The sequence below is a fragment of the Capricornis sumatraensis genome, chromosome 7, assembly GCF_032405125.1.
Source record: "Capricornis sumatraensis isolate serow.1 chromosome 7, serow.2, whole genome shotgun sequence".
Lineage (NCBI taxonomy): Eukaryota > Metazoa > Chordata > Mammalia > Artiodactyla > Bovidae > Capricornis > Capricornis sumatraensis.
In genome coordinates, this window is record NC_091075.1 from 28517111 (window position 1) to 28533934 (window position 16824).

Sequence of the window (16824 nt, forward strand, 5' to 3'; positions counted from 1 at the left end):
TCACTCAGTCAAGTCCAACTCTTTGCAACCCCATGGACTGCAGCACTCCAGGCTTCCCTGTCCTTCACTGTCTCCCTGAGTTTGCTCAGACTCGTGTCAATTGAGTTAGGCCATCCAACCATCTCATCTTCTGTCATCCCTTTCTCCTCCTGCCCTCAGTCTTTCTCAGCCTTAGCATCTTTTCCAATGAAAAGATGCTTTTCACATCAGGCGCCAAAGCTTCAGCTCCAGCATCAGTCCTTCCAATAAATATTCAGGGTTGACTTCCTTTGAGAAGCCCAATACTGTCATACCTCACGTATAATTTTATCTTTAGAGGTAGGTTGAGTATTTTTTCATGTCAGCAAGTATTCATCTGCAGAATGATTGTTAATGAAAGTGTCTTAGTCTATAGATGGTATAGACAATAATGCAGAGAACGCGTTATGCAGATACATTATGCAGATAGTGTAGGTAATGCGCAATAATTGATATAACCAATTCCCTCCTTTCAGGTATTTAGATTATTTCTAATTTCTCACTATTTTAAACTATGATGTGATAATTATCTTTGTAGAAACATTATTTCCTTCCCTTGTATACCCAGAAGTGAAATTGCTGGGTGAAATAAGTGTGTATTAAGTTTGTTGGTCCATAAGAAATAAATGGCGAAATTCGAGAGAAAAGCCCCAACTTCAGGAATGGATTCCCTGATTCTGGACCTGACTCCAACTCCAAGGAAGCTGCCAGTTAAGAAAACAGTGAGTAGAGCAGGAAATGACTGTGGAGCAAAAAGAAAGAGCTTTCTCTAATTTTCCCATATCTGAAGAAACTACTACAGTTCTCAAAGCCTGTGGGTTGACCTTCCTGTTTCCTATACAAGCAAAGATGTTTCACCATGTCTATAGGGGGAAGGATTTGATTGCACAGGAGTGGACAGGAACTGGAAAGACATTCTCCTTTGCTATCCCTTTGGTTGAGAAACTTCTTGGAGAACTGCAAGACCAGAAGAGAGGCAGTGCCCCTGAGGTAGTGGTTCTTGCACCCACAAAGGATAAGTAGAGACTTCAGTGACATCACAAATAAGCTGGCAGTGGCTTGTTTTTATGGTGAAACTCCCTATGGAGGACAAGTTGAATGCACACAGAATGGGATCGATATCCTGGTTGGGACACCAGGTTGTATCAAAGACCATCTGCAGAATGGCAAGCTAGATCTCACCAGACTTGAGCATGTTGTCCCGGATGAAGATGACCAGATGTTGGATATGGGCTTTGCTGATCAACTGGAAGAGATTTTATGTGTGGCATACAAGAAAGATTCAGAAGACAATCCCCAAACTTTGCTTTTTTCTGCAACTTGCCCCTATTGGGTGTATAATGTTGCTAAGAAATACATGAAATCTACATATGAACAAGTGGATCTGATTGGTAAAAAGATGCAGAAACCTGCAATAACTGTAGAGCATTTGGCTATCAAGTGCCACTGGACTCAGAGGGTGGCAGTCATTGGAGATGCGATCTGAGTATACAGTGGTTTTCAAGGACGCACTATCATATTTTGTGAAATGAAGAAAGAAGCCCAGGAGTTGTCACAGAATGTGGTTGTAACACAGGATGCCCAGTCATTCAGTTCAGTGCAGTCCCTGAGTTGTGTCCGACTCTTTGCAACCCCATGAATCTCAGCACGCCAGGCCTCCCTATCCATCACCAACTCCCAGATGATGCCTTCCAGCCATCTCATCCTCTGTCATCCCCTTCTCTTCCTGCCCCCAATCCTTCCCAGCATCAGAGTCTTTTCCAATGAGTCAACTCTTCGCATGAGGTGGCCAAAGTACTGGAGTCAGTCCAGTCATTCCACAGAGACATTCCATAGAAGCAAAGGGAAATCACCCTGAAAGGTTTTTGAAATGGTGATTTTGGAGTTTTGGTTACAGCCAATGTTGCTGCACATGGGTTAGACATCCCTGAGGTTGACCTGGTTGTTCAGAGCTCTCCACCAAAGGATGTTGAATCCTACGTTCATGGTTCTGGGCGAACAAGAGAGCTGGGAGGACCAGGGTTTGCATCTGCTTTTACCAGCACAAAGAGGAATACCAGTTAGCCCAAGTGGAGCAAAAAGTGGGAATTAAATTTAAATGAATAGGTGTTCCTTTTGCAACAGAAATAATAAAAGCTTCTAGCAAAGATGCCATCAGGCTCTTGGCCTCTGTGCCTCCCACTCTGATCGGTCACTTCAAGCGGTCAGCTGAGAAGCTGATTCTGGCAGCAGCCCTGGCCCACTTTTCCGATGCCACGTCGGTAGACCAGCACTCCTTGATCAACTCAGAAGCAGGCTTTTTGACCATGATCTTGTGGTGCTCAATTGAAATGCCAAACATTAGTTATGTTTGGAAAGAACTTAAACAGCAGCTGGGTTAGGATATTGATTCCTATTTGAAGGGAATGGTCTTAAAGGAAAGCAGGGTGTTTGCTTTGATATCCCTACTGCATCAGTAACAGAAGTACGGGAAAAGTGGCATGATTCACAGAGCTGGCAGCTTTCTGTGGCCACAGAGCAACCAGAGCTAGCAGGTCCATGGGAAGGATATCACAGCTTCCGAGGACAGCAGGAAGGCAATCAAGGCTTCAGGGGATAGCGTGAGGGAAACCAAGGTGTCAGGGGACAGTGGGAAAGAAGTAGAAGCTTCAGGGAACAGAGATCAGGAGGTGGCAACAAAAGTAACAGGTTCCACAACAAAGGCCAGAAGCAATTGGACAGTAATTTGGACAGTAATAAAGCATTTGGACAGTAATTTGAAGTAGACGATTTATTTGGCAAAAACAGATCTATGTTCAACAATGTGGAACTGAACATTATTTTTCATACAAAGTATTTTTGTATTTTTCATACAGAAATATCATTTGTCTTTCATTTTACATTTGTGTATATTTAATCAACAAGAGCTTTTAACGTTTAGATTGAGAATCTTTGTTAAATCTTTTTAATATTTTTCACCTTTGTCATTTTGTTTATAATAGATTTCTCCCTCCAGAGACTGATTAGCCAGTTCTTTTGTTTTTATCTTGGACACTTAATTTATCTGGAATTTAGTTTGAATTATACTTCAAAGTTGGAGAAAGCGATGGCACCCCACTCCAGTACTCTTGCCTGGAAAATCCCATGGATGGAGAAGCCTGGAAGGCTGCAGTCCGTGGGGTCGCTGAGAGTCGGACACAACTAAGTGACTTCACTTTCACTTTTCACTTTCATGCATTGGAGAAGGAAATGGCAACCCACTCCAGTGTTCTTGCCTGGAGAATCCCAGGGACAGGGGAGCCTGGTGGGCTGCCGTCTATGGGGTCGCACAGAGTCGGACACGACTGAAGTGACTTAGCAGCAGCAGCAGCAGCATGCTTCAAAGTAAAGATTTAATATCATTTTTTTCCCAAAGATGTAACCAATTTTCTCACAATCATTTATTGAACAATCTACTTTTATCATATATTAAATACTAATGAATCCTCAGGTTTGATGTTGTTTCTTTCTTTTTCTTTAATTTTTTTGGCTGCTCTGTATGGCTTACAGGATCTTAGTTCCCCAACCAGGGATTGAACCTGGGCCCTTGGCAGTGAAAGCCCAGAATCCTAACCACTAGGCAACCAGGGAACTTCCCTCAGTTTTTTGTTTTTAGATTTTTGTTAGGGTATAGTTGGTTTATAGCATTGTATTAGTTTTAGGTGTATACTAAAGTGAATCTGTTATATCAATATATGTACATATATTCACTCTTTTCCAGATATTTTTCCCATATAGGCCACTATGCAGTATTGAGTAGAATTTCCTATGCTGTGCAGTAGGCCCTTATTAGTTATCTATTTTATATATGGTAGTATGTATATGTCAATCCCAATCTTCCAATTTATCTTTCACACCCCCTTACCCCCTGTACCCATAAGAATAAAGATGCTTATTTTCTACACCTGTGACTCTTTCTTTTTTTGTAGGAGAGTTCATTTGTATCTTTTTTTTTTTTTTAAGATTCTACATATAAGATATTGTCTTTCTCTGTCTGACTTCACTCAGTATGACAGTCTCTAGGTCCACTCATGTTGCTGCAAATGGCATTGTTTTGTTCTCTTTTATGACTAATAGTCCTTGCATATGTGTACCACATCTTCTTTCTTCATTCCTCTGTTGACGGACGTTTAGGTCACTTCTATGTCCTGCCTTTTCTAAATAGTGTTGCAATGGACATTGAGGTGTATGTATCTTTTTGAAGTATGATTTTTCTCTGGATATATGCCCACAGTGGGATTGCTGGATCACATGGTAGTTCTATTTTTAGTTTTTTAAGGAGCCTCCAAACTGTTATCCATAGTGGCTGTACCAGCTTATGTTCCCACCAATAGTGTAGGAAGCTTTCCTTTACTTCACATTCTCTCTAGCGTTTATTGTTTGTAGATTTTTTGATGATGGCCATTCTGGCCAGTGTGAAATGTTACTTCATTGTAACTTATATTCACAGTTCTCTAATAATTAGTGATGTCCCTCAGGTTCATTTTTAATGAAGAAGCAAGACAGGGCAGATAAGCCCTTTAGCACACGGCAAGGGCTGTTGTCTTAGTCATGACTGTTCCTGTGAAGCATGACTACAGAGTGGAAACGAAGGGATGAAACTTTAAAATGTAAGTGAAAAAAATTTAAAGATTAATAAAATGTAGATTGTTATTCTCAAGTGTCTAAAAGATGCTGAGATATAGCTTTCTCCCAAATTTTCTTTGATGTGGTTGTTTTTAAAAATGTGGCCTCAATTTAATGAGTACACATAAATTATATATACATTAAAATTTTTTTCTTTTACTAGTCCACACAAGCGCTCTTCATAAATAATGTATTATTAAGAAATCTCTTCTAGTACAATCAATTTGTGATTGGTTACAAATGCATAGCAGGTAAGTATATTAAAGCTAGAGATCCATTGTTGGGATTTTTTAATTCAAATAAAAATAGGAGAAAAGATGCCCCTTATCCCTTCCATTAGGTCCAGCGCTAAACTATCCATAACTGACAAATTTTATTTTAGTGACACTTAAAAAAGTGTCACTAAATAAAGTGTCACTTCTCTAAGTGACACTTAGAGAAGATTCCATATTGTCCCTTAGTATAATCCATTTTCACATTTAATGTGAAATTTTCACATTTGATGCAGATTTTCATTAATACAGAAATCCCTCATGCAGCAGTTTAAGCTGTATCTCAGTTTTTTTTAAAAAAAAGCAATATATTGAGTATAGTTCCCTGTGTTATATAATAAATCCTTGCTGTTTATTGTTTTCTGAATAGCAGTGTATATCTGTTAATCCCATACTCCTAATTTATCCATTCTGCCCCCTCTTTCCCCTTTGGTAACCATAAGTTTGCTTTCTATGTCTGTGAGTCTGTTTCTATTTTGTGAATAAGTTCACTTGTATAATTTTTTAGATTCCATGTATAAGTGCTGTTATATGATGTTTGTCTTTCTCTTTCTGGCTTAGTACGGTAATCTCTAGGTTTATCCATGTTGCTGCACACGGCAGTGTTTCATTGTTTTTAATGGCTGAGCGATTCCATATGTACCACATCTTTATCCATTCATCTGACATTTAGGTTGCTTCCATATCTTGTCTACTGTAAAAGGTGCTACAGTGAACATTTGGATGCAGGGATCTTTTCAAATTCGATTTTTTGCCTTTTATGGGTATATGCCGAGAAGTGGGATTGCTGGGTCATGCGGTAGCTCTATTTTTAGTTTTTTTAAGGAACCTCCATACGGTTCTCCACAGTGGCTATGCTAATATACATTCTCACCAACAGTGTCGGAGGGTTCTCTTTTCTTTGCACCCTCTCCACCATTTATTATTTGAAGATTTTTTGATGATAGCCATTCTGACAGGTATGAGGTAATACCTCACAGTAGTTTTTATTTGCATTTCTTTAATAGCAATGTTGAACATGTTTTCATGAGCTTGTTGGCTATCTGTATGTCTCTTTGGAGAAATGTCTATTTAGGTCTTTTGCCCATTTTTTGATTGAGTTTTTTTTTTTTAATTGAGTTGTATGAGCTGTTTGTATATTTTGGAAAAAGAGCCCTTGTCCATCACATCATTTGCAAAATTTTCCACCAGTCTGTAAGTTATCTTTTTGTTTTGTTTATGGTTTCCTTTGCTGTGCAAAGCCTTACTAATTTGTTTAGGCCCCATCTGTTAATTTTGCTTTTATTTCTTTTGCCTTGGGAGAATGAGCTAAGAAAATATTGCTGCAATTTATGTTGGAGAATAGGCAAAAGCCTATGTTCTTGTCCAGGAGTTTTATGGTGTCACGTTAAGTCTTTAAGCCACTTTGAAGCCGTTTAACCTTTTTTGTAAACTTAATTCTTAAATAGTGACTTTCTTCAGGCTATTGTCCCTCAGGCTTTATTTCTCCAAGTTGAACAATCCCAACCCAACATGCAGACCAAATCAATATACTTTCTCTTATATTTATCTGGTGTGCAAGAACATCTGAGGAGCCACTGACACTAACTGAGACTCAAAGAGCCTGCCCTCACACTCATACACACAAACCTATGAACAGGTGACCTTCCCTCATTTAAAAAAAATATTTAAGATTGACTCCAAATTTTCCATTTTAATTTTGGCAAAATGTCTTTTATTCTGCCGAAACGAAGACAAACTATAATACACTGAGTTGGCATTTCATCCTAGTCAAAAATCTGAGCGAAGCCCAAGAGGATCCCTCACCATAGAGGGGCCACGGCTTGGCTGTGGGGAGGCAGAGAATTGCCAGGCCATGTTGGTGGTAAATATGTTTGTCAGGCCATGTTGGTGGTTGAATATAAGTTTCCAGCACTTGCCATCATTGTGCATAGAGCTCTGCTCTGAGCCTGAGCTTTCAGGAAGGAGTTTATCCTTTCCTGGGGGGCAAGAGCAAACAAATGACGCATCCATGTTAACAGAGAGGATGGATACACAAAGAATTCCAGCTGCAGAGCTGCGTGCTTGGGTGTAGGAATGGCAAATGACATGGGACAGAATCCCAGTGCGAATTTGTTGTAAAGACAGATTCAGTAGGTTTGAGGGCTATGTTGTAGGTCAAAGGACCTTAAGCAAATAACTAGGCACAAGGGAGGTTAGTCACATTTGGGCTTTCAACAGAGGGATCTACAGCCCAGATGCCTCGTCAACATCTTTGAGACATGATTTTGTTCCCTAGGCCCATTTTCCTCCACCGCATCTCTTCATCCATAGCTATATGCCTTCCTAATTCCTATTGGCCCTGGGGGGTGGGGAGGGGAGCTTTAGGTGTGGGGCCCAGAGACTCTCTATGTGGAGTCAACTCATTTCAGGTGGGTCTTGGCTGATATGAGATGGTGCCTGGGGTAAGAATATTAGGGAATTTAATAACTTTACACTGGTTGCCTAGTGAAAATTGGCTGAGTGACTGCACAGGTGTCCTGCTTGTTCTTTTATCCTTAACATATAGATTTGCCTTGAGATCTCCCCACTTACACCTACTTACTCCTCAAGAGGTAAGTCTGGAAGGACACACGAATCATCTAGTTTAAAGAACTGTCCTGATGAACAGTGCTATCTCCACAGTTTGAGCTGGTCAGAGCTCCAAGATGGGCAAGTCCTCAGGTCCAGGGTCTTAGCCAAATGTGTGGCTGAGTTTTTTGGCAAGCTAATGCTTTGGCACTCCTTCAACTAATAGTTCAAAAATACTCTAGACTCTTCAGGTCACTAGTTGAGGGAGATGCCAAGAGCTTGGGTAGAGATGTAGGACATGAGGCAACACTCAGTGTCTCCTCCGTTAACCCAGAAGTTCTGCTCTGGCCTGGCTTCACTAAGGAAAACTAAAATTTAGTCGTTAATTGCACTTGTCTTCCTTAGAAAAAGGTTAGTTGGCCAACTATTCTTGTTTCTGTTTATAAGGATGCCTCTTAGAGGTTCTAATTCCCAGCACAGGGAACTTTATGTCTTTGAACCAGAGCTTGCTTTCTCTGAGAAGTTTGGTGAATAAATTTTCACCCTCTCATTGTATTTCCATTGTTTTTTTTTTTTTTTAATACACACATTGGATCTCTTGGAAATTTTCCTACTGGCCCATATCATGGTGTAATCTACATGGGCAGACCTTCCCATTGGCCACCTCTGCCCTATTACTTTCTGAGTTAGCTCAGGGCAAACAGAAAAGGGTATAAGGACAACTTACTTCATAACCAATTCAAAGCAATTTACAGAATGCTCTGTTCCAGGTTTTGTCCTCAAATTGCATCAGGCAGGAAGTGTTTTTCAGCAGGTAGTTTAAGCTCTTTTAGGAAACAATCTCTTATCACCAAAAAGCTTGAGGCCCCAGGAAAGGTCTTTATTATTTTAACTTGGGCACATGGTGTTTGTCCAGCTGCTCTGAACTTTCATGGCTTGAGGGCAGCAGCTGGGGATGGGAACAGCCCTTGAAGGTGACCGAGGGAGCCCTCTGGGAGGGGAAGCAGCCTCTGGACAGAACCACAAAGAACAAAGGGTGCCTGCATTCTTATGTCCCTTGCTGGTGAACCCACTTCATGGTAGTGACAGCAAAAGGCCCACCCTGTCAGCAGTTTGTGGCACAATCTTCAGGGAAATGAGTTTGTGTGGGCCCCACTTCATCAGGTTCAGTTCAGTTCAGACACTCAGTTATGTCCGACTCTTTGTGGACCCCATGAATTGCAGCACACCAGGCTGCCCTGTCCATCACCAACTCCTGGAGTTCACTCAGACTCATGTCCATTGAGTCGGTGATGCCATCCAGCCATCTCATCCTCTGTCATCCCCTTCTCCTCCTGCCCCCAATCCCTCCCAGCATCAGACTCTTTTCCAATGAGTCAGCTCTTCGCATGAGGTGGCCAAAGTATTGGAGCTTCAGCTTCAGCATCAGTCCTTCCAATGAACACACAGGACTGATCTCCTTTAGAATGGACTGGTTGGATCTCTTTGCAGTCCAAGGGACTCTCAAGAGTCTTCTCCAACACCACACTTCAAAAGCATCAATTCTTCGGCGCTCAGCTTTCTTCACAGTCCAACTCTCACATCCATACATGACCGCTGGAAAAATCATAGCCTTGACTGAACGAATCTTTGTTGGCAAAGTAATGTCTCTGCTTTTCAAAATGCTATCTAGGTTGGTCACAACTTTCCTTCCAAGGAGTAAGCGTCTTTTCATTTCATGGCTGCATTCACCATCTGCAGTGATTTTGGTGCCCCCAAAATTAAAGTCTGACACTGTTTCAAATATTTCCCCATCTATTTGCCATGAAGTGATGGGACCAGATGCCATGATCTTCGTTTTCTGAATGTTGAGCTTTAAGCCAACTTTTTCACTCTCATCTTTCACTTTCATCAAGAGGCTTTTTAGTTCCTCTTCACTTTCTGCCAGAAGGGTGGTGTCATCTGCATATCTGAGGTTATTGATATTTCCCCCGGCAATCTTGATTCCAGCTTGTGCTTCCTCCAGCCCAGCGTTTCTCATGATGTACTCTGCATAGAAGTTAAATAAGCAGGGTGACAGTATACAGCCTTGACGTACTCCTTTCCCTATTTGGAACCAGTCTGTTGTTCCATGTCCAGTTCTAACTGTTGCTTCCTGACCTGCATACCGATTTCTCAAGAGGCAGGTCAGGTGGTCTGGTATTCCCAACTCTTTCAGAATTTTCCGCCGTTCATTGTGATCCACACAGTCAAAGGCTTTGGCATAGTCAATAAAGCAGAAATAGATGTTTTTCGGGAACTCTCTTGCTTTTTTGATGATCCAGCGGATGTTGGCAATTTGATCTCTGGTTCCTCTGCCTTTTCTAAAACCAGCTTGAACATCTGGAAGTTCACGGTTCACATATTGCTGAAGCCTAGCTTGGAGAACTTTGACCATTACTTCACTAGCATGCGAGATGAGTGCAATTGTGCAGTAGTTTGAGCATTCTTTGGCATTGCCTTTCTTTGGGATGGGAATGAAAACTGACCTTTTCCAGTCCTGTGGCCACTGCTGAGTTTTCCAAATTTGCTGGCAGATTGAATGCAGCACTTTCACAGCATCATCTTTCAGGATTTGAAATAGCTCTACTGGAATTCCATCACCTCCACTAGCTTTGTTCGTAGCGATGCTTTCTAAGGCCCACTTGACTTCACATTCGAGGATGTCTGGCTCTAGGTGAGTGATCTCACCATTGTGATTATCTGGGTCGTGAAGATCTTTTTTGTACAGTTCTTTTGTGTATTCTTGCCACCTCTTCTTAATATCTTCTGTTTCTGTGAGGTCCAGACCATTTCTGTCCTTTATTGTGCCCATCTTTACATGAAATGTTCCCTTGATATCTCTAATATTCTTGAAGACATCTCTAGTCTTTCCCATTCTGTTGTTTTCCTCTATTTCTTTGCATTGATCTCTGAGGAAGGCTTTCTTATCTCTCCTTACTATTCTTTGGAACTCTGCATTCAGATGCTTATATCTTTCCTTTTCTCCTTTGCTTTTCACTTCTCTTCTTATCACAGCTATATGTAAGGCCTCCTCAGACAGCCATTTTGCTTTTTTGCATTTCTTTTTCTTGGGAATGGTTTTGATCCCTATTTCCTGTACAATGTCACCAACCTCCATCCATAGTTCATCAGGCACTCTATCAGGTCTAGTCCCTTAAATCTATTTCTCACTTCTACTGTATAATCATAAGGGATTTGATCAGGAGGTTAGGAGGGGTGGTGGTGAGGAGATACCCCTCGTCCAAGGTAAGGAGCAGTGGCTGCATTTTGCTGGAGCAGCTGTGAAGACATACCCCACGTCCAAGGGAAGAGAAACCCAAGTAAGATGGTAGGTGTTGCAAGAGGGCATCACAGGGCAGACACACTGAAACCTTAATCACAGAAAACTAGCCAATCTGATCACATGGACCATAGCCTTGTCTAACTCAAAGAAACTAAGCCATGCCATGTGGGGCCACCCAAGACAGATGGGTCATGATGGAGAGGTCTGACAGAATGTGGTCCAGGGAATGTGGAGAATGGAATGGCAAGCCACTTCAGTATTCTTGCCTTGAGAGCCCCATGAACAGTATGAAAAGGCAAAATGATGGGATCCTGAAAGAGGAACTCCTCAGGTCGGTAAGTGCCCAATATGCTACTGGAGATCAGTGGAGAAATAACTCCAGAAAGAATGAAGGGATGGAGCCAAAGAAAAAACAATACCCAGCTCTGGATGTGACTGGTGATAGAAGCAAGGTCTGATGCTGTAAAGAGCAGTATTGCATGGGAACCTGGAATGTCAGGTCCATGAATCAAGGCAAATTGGAAGTGGTCAAACAGGAGATGACAAGAGTGGACGTCAACATTCTAGGAATCAGCGAACTAAAATGGACTGGAATGGGTGAATTTAACTCAGATGACCATTATATCTACTACTGCAGGCAGGAATCCCTTAGAAGAAATGGAGTAGCCATCATGGTCAACAAAAGAGTCTGAAATGCAGTACTTGGATGCAATCTCAAAAACGACAGAATGATCTCTGTTCGTTTCCAAAGCAAACCATTCAATATCATGGTAATCTAAGTCTATGCCCAAACCAGTAATGCTGAAGAAGCTGCAGTTGAATGGTTCTATGAAGACCTACAAGACCTTTTAGAACTAACACCCAAAAAAGATATCCTTTTCATTATAGGGGACTGGAATGCAAAAGTAGGAAGTCAAGAAACACCTGGAGTAACAGACAAATTTGGCCTTGGAGTATGGAATGAATTAGGGCAAAGGCTAATAGAGTTTTGCCAAGAGAACACACTGGTCCTAGCAAACAGCCTCTTCCAACAACACAAGAGAAGACTCTACACATGGACATCACTAGATGGTCAACACCAAAATCAGATTGATTCTATTCTTTGCAGCCAAAGATGGACAAGCTCTATACAGTCAGCAAAAACAAGACTGGGAGCTGATTGTGACTCAGATCATGAGCTCCTTATTGCCAAATTCAGACTTAAATTGAAGAAAGTAGGGAAAACTACTAGACCATTCAGGTATGACCTAAATCAAATCCCTTATGATTTCATCAAGAGAAGGACTCAATACTTGGCCAGATGCTAGAGTTTGCTTGAAGGACAGAGACCCCCAGGGTGTCATACATGTCCATGCACGTATCCTTGGAGCTGTCTGGACTGTTTTCTGGCCTTTAGGGTTCAGACCTTTTCAAAAGCATTTGAAATAAAGCAGCACTGCAAGAGAAGGTCAAAATTATTTCAGCTGAGTCAAGAATTCCTAGTTTAAGCAAGTCAGTCAGGGGTCCTCAATTGGATATCAGTAAGGGAATTTCCCTGGTGATTCAGACCATAAGGAATCTGCCTGCAATGCAGGAGACCTGGGTTTGATCTCTGGGTTAGGAAAAATCCCCTGGAGAAGGGAATGGCAACCCACTCCAGTATTCTTGCCTGGAGAATCCCATGGACAGAGGAGCCTGACGGGTTACAGTCCATGGGGTCGCAGAGAGTCAGACAAGACTGAGTGACTAACGGTGCACGACTACTACTAAGGTGAATTCAGTCAGTGATTAGCTTGGTTTGCCGGGTGATTTAAAAATATATATATTGCAAGCCCTGCACAAAGAAGTAATAATTCCTGCTGAAGTTCAGGATTTCTGTGGAGGCCCACAAGGGGTTCTTGGAGGAAACACATGATGGAGCAGGCTTTCTGGTAGAAGGGTTGTTCAACGCATTCCTTCTAAGCCTTGTGGCCTTGGAATAAGCTGCAGAACCAAATAGCAATGGGCCCCACCTTTGGAGTATTTGAGCCTCTCCCCTCCTGAGTGTGGCTCAGAGCAAGATTAAGAAAGTCTCCTGTTGGCAGCAGATAAAGGGATCAATGGAGGCAGGAGCAGCTGAGGCCTCACGAAAATTTACATAAGCCTGCTAGAAGCGGGGGCTCAGAGGCCCAGAAGGGAACCAGACCAAAAGAAAACATCTGTAATGAGCTGTGAGGGCAAGTGAGCTGCAGAGGTTGGAGCAGGCGCCTCCCCACCTACAGAACACTCAGACAGCTGCCAAAGCAAACCTTTCTCCAGTTGGGATTTCTTTTATTGTCAGGCCTCCCTTCCCAGGGCTGCCAGCCTTTGAAGTAGTCCTCAGTGTGAAAAACTAAGGGGGGTGCACACATAAGAGGGCCTTTGAAAAAGGCTTGGGGAAGTAGCTGAGCTTGGCAGAGAGCAATTGCAAGGTGAGGAGGATAAGGAAGACTTGGAGGGAGACCAGATTGAGTTGGATGGCTGAACAACTTAGGGGTGGCGGGGCTTATTAAAGCAACAAGCCCTACAGCTCCACCAGGGCGGCCACAGCCAGCACCGTGCACATGCGTCCTACTTCAGTGTGGCCTGGGGACCTCGATCCTATGCCTGCCACGATGGCAGAATAGTTAAAATGACCTCAATGACTGCACTCCGAACAACTAAGGATCATTTTCCTTTCGAAAAAAAATCCTTTGTTGATCTATGTTCATGAGTAAAAAGTAATTATTTGAACATTTAACAGTGCTACTTACTGACTAGCAAAATCTAGTGAGTAAGGTATAGGTGGTAGAATAATAATGAGAAATTCATTCCTGGACTACTCTTCTATCTGACTCAGAAACGTGGGGCTTGTCCTTGCTCCTCTGGAGACTTGCAAGAAACAGAGTAGAGAGGCAAAGAGAAAGGCAACTTTACTCTTTTAGGGCAAACCCGGAAGACTCTGGTGTACGCCTGGAGAGGTTTACCAAGAGGGTATAAGTAAAGCAGGTACCACATCAGCCCTGCCACTAACCCTGATAAACAGCTCTGAGCCTAAGAGAGGCAGAAGAGTTCACAGTTGAGGAGAAGTGTAAAATGTAAAAGTCCTTGTGCGTGAGTGCCAACTTGCTCAGTCATGTTGGGCTCTTTGCGACCTCAGGGACTGTAGCCCACCAGACTCCTCTGTCCATGGATTTCTCCAGGTAAGAATACTGGAGTGAGTTGCCGTGCCCTCCTTCAGGGCATCTTCTCAACCTAGGGACTGAATTCATGTCGCCCCTGGCTCCTGAGATACAGGCGGATTCTTCACCGCTGAGCCATCAAGGAAGCCCATGCCCCTATATGCTGAAATGAGCCCTGTGCGGAGGATGATGTGACCAAATGTTTCCTGATGTTTGAGGGATCCAAGACTAGAGACAACTCCTGCCCTGTTTCGAGGTGTGTGTGGGGAAGGCCAGCAGGACAATGGCATGGAAGAGCTAAGTGGGAGGAGACTAGAGACCCCATCTGACGTGGGGATGGAAGGGGATCCAGAAGATTTTTCAGGTAAGGAGGTTAATTCAGAAGAAAGAGAAGGAGTAGGTCTGCTCCAGTCCAAGGGAAGGACCAGGCAGCAGGAGGGGGTGGGAGGCCCCTGCCCATGAAGGGAGGAGGTCACTGCTGCAGTCTTAGAGGCATCACCAGCCTCACGTGCTGAGCAGCAGCAGGATACAAACCCATATGTAGGTGGGCTTTTAGCGTTTCCAGAAGTGAGACCCATGGGTAGTGTACCAAGAACTAAACTAACTCAGGTAGCCTAGCATGGGGCTGCTATAGAAAGATCCCAGAGAGGACCTACTTTCCTCCCCTAAGGATCCCACTCAGTATTTTATATAACCCCTGGGAGTTTAGGAGAGCCACATTGGAGAAGGAAATGGCAACCCACTCCAGTGTTGTCTGGAGAATCCCAGGGATGGGCGAGGCTGGTGGGCTGCCATCTATGGGGTCGCACAGAGTCAGACACGACTGAAGCAACTTAGCAGCAGCAGCAGCAGCATCCTGAGGAAGGGGGAACTCCAGAATCGACCTAAATTGCAAGTTAGAAGATACTGGCCAGGGTTGAGAAGAGCCAGAGTAGCACTCAGAATGTGGCAGAGAGCTGGTTCAGCTCTAGGAACTAACACTCTTCAGGGCCCGGGGGCAAATGGAGGAAGTGCTTAAGTAAGAGAAAAGACAATTGAACTTGTCAGTCTTTCTGTCAGATAGCGCTAATACAATAAATAGATCCTTGCAGAGTGAGGAATCATTTAGTAGTGATGGCAAGTGCCCATTTTTTTTGCTTCTCTTTAGATTCCAATTTACGGAGGGAGAGGTGTTCACCTCTCAGATGATTCACCTTACTCTTAAATTTATACTATGTGGTTATAGGTCAGTGGTTCTGGGGACCCCCGAAGTCCCAGACACCTTTTCAGGGTCTAGAGATCATGTTATTTTTTTCTTAATACTGCTACCGCTACTGCTAAGTCACTTCAGTTGTGTCCGACTCTGCGTGACCCCATAGACGGCAGCCCACCAGGCTCCCCTGTCCCTGGGATCCTCCAGGCAAGAATACTGGAGTGGGTTGCCATTTCCTTCTCCAACGCATGAAAGTGAAAAGTGAAAGTGAAGTCGCTCAGTCGTGTCCGACCCTCAGCGACCCCATGGACTGCAGCCTACCAGGCTCCTCCGTCCATGGGATTTTCCAGGCAAGAGTACTGGAGTGGGTTGCCATTGCCTTCTCCGTTTGTCAATACTACTAAGATTGTATTTGCTCTTTTCATTCTCATGCTTTCTAGAGTATATAGTGGAGTTTTCTAGAGGTTGCAAGACATGTAATGTCATCTGTGCTCTGGGAGCTAATGGAATTTGTGCTTATATATTCTTGTGTTTTAAAAACTTCCTAGTGTTAATTCTAATATAAAGGCTTTCTGGAGTCCTCAACAACTTTCAGTAGCTTAAGGAGTCTTGAGACCAAAAATTTAAGAACCCGAGGTCTAGGTATAACATGAATGAAAGTAAGATATTAATTCTTACATTGGAAACTTGATGTACATTTAGTATTAGAACTGCAAATGGCTTTATTTTTATAAAAAGTATTAAATGTGACTGAATTAATTTATAAAATATTTTTCAAAATCCAGATATATTTAAATGCTTTTTAAAAATTGTTAGCTATTTGTTATAATTTGTATCTCCCTTTCAATTTAATATCTGCTTTTAAGTATCTTAGAAGAAAAGTAATTTTTAAAAATAGAAATAAAAGTTCAGTTCAGTTCAGTCGCTCAGTCATGTCTGACTGTTTTTGGACCCCATGAGGCACGGCAGGCCTCCCTGTCCATCACCAACTCCCAGAGTTCACTCAGACTCACATCCATCGAGTCAGTGATGCCATCCAGCCATCTCATCCTCTGTTGTCCCCTTCTCCTCCTGCCCCCAATCCCTCCCAGCATCAGAGTCTTTTCCAATGAGTGAACTCTTCCCATGAGGTGGCCGAAGTACTGGAGTTTCAGCTTTAGCATCATTCCTTCCAAAGAAATCCCAGGGCTGATCTCCTTCAGAATGGACTGGTTGGATCTCCTTGCAGTCCAAGGGACTCTCAAGAGTCTTCTCCAGCACCACAGTTCAAAAGCATCAATTCTTCGGTGCTCAGCCTTCTTTACAGTCCAACTCTCACATCCATACATGACTACTGGAAAAATCATGGTCTTGACTAGACGGACCTTAGTCGGCAAAGTAATGTCTCTGCTTTTGAATATGCTATCTAGGTTGGTCATAACTTTTCTTCCAAGGAGTAAGCGTCTTTTAATTTCATGGCTGGAGTCACCATCAGCAGTGATTTTGGAACCCAAAGAAATAAAGTCTGACACTGTTTCCACTGTTTCCCCATAAATAAAAGTACATAACAAATTTTTTTATTTCCACTAATGTACTTTTAAAATGAAAAATGTATACAAATTGTGCACCCTTTGAATGAAATTACATTTTAATTTTAATCCATCAAGTATGTGCTGTCAATAGAATGCAAGTTAAGTAAGAATCTTC

At 42.7% G+C, this 16824-nt stretch overlaps 1 pseudogene; it reads left to right on the forward strand.

The window, feature by feature from the left end:
• The first annotated feature begins 425 nt into the window (after nucleotides 1–425).
• On the forward strand, nucleotides 426–2773 carry LOC138081786 (nucleolar RNA helicase 2 pseudogene; annotated as a pseudogene).
• Nucleotides 2774–16824: the final 14051 nt, after the last annotated feature.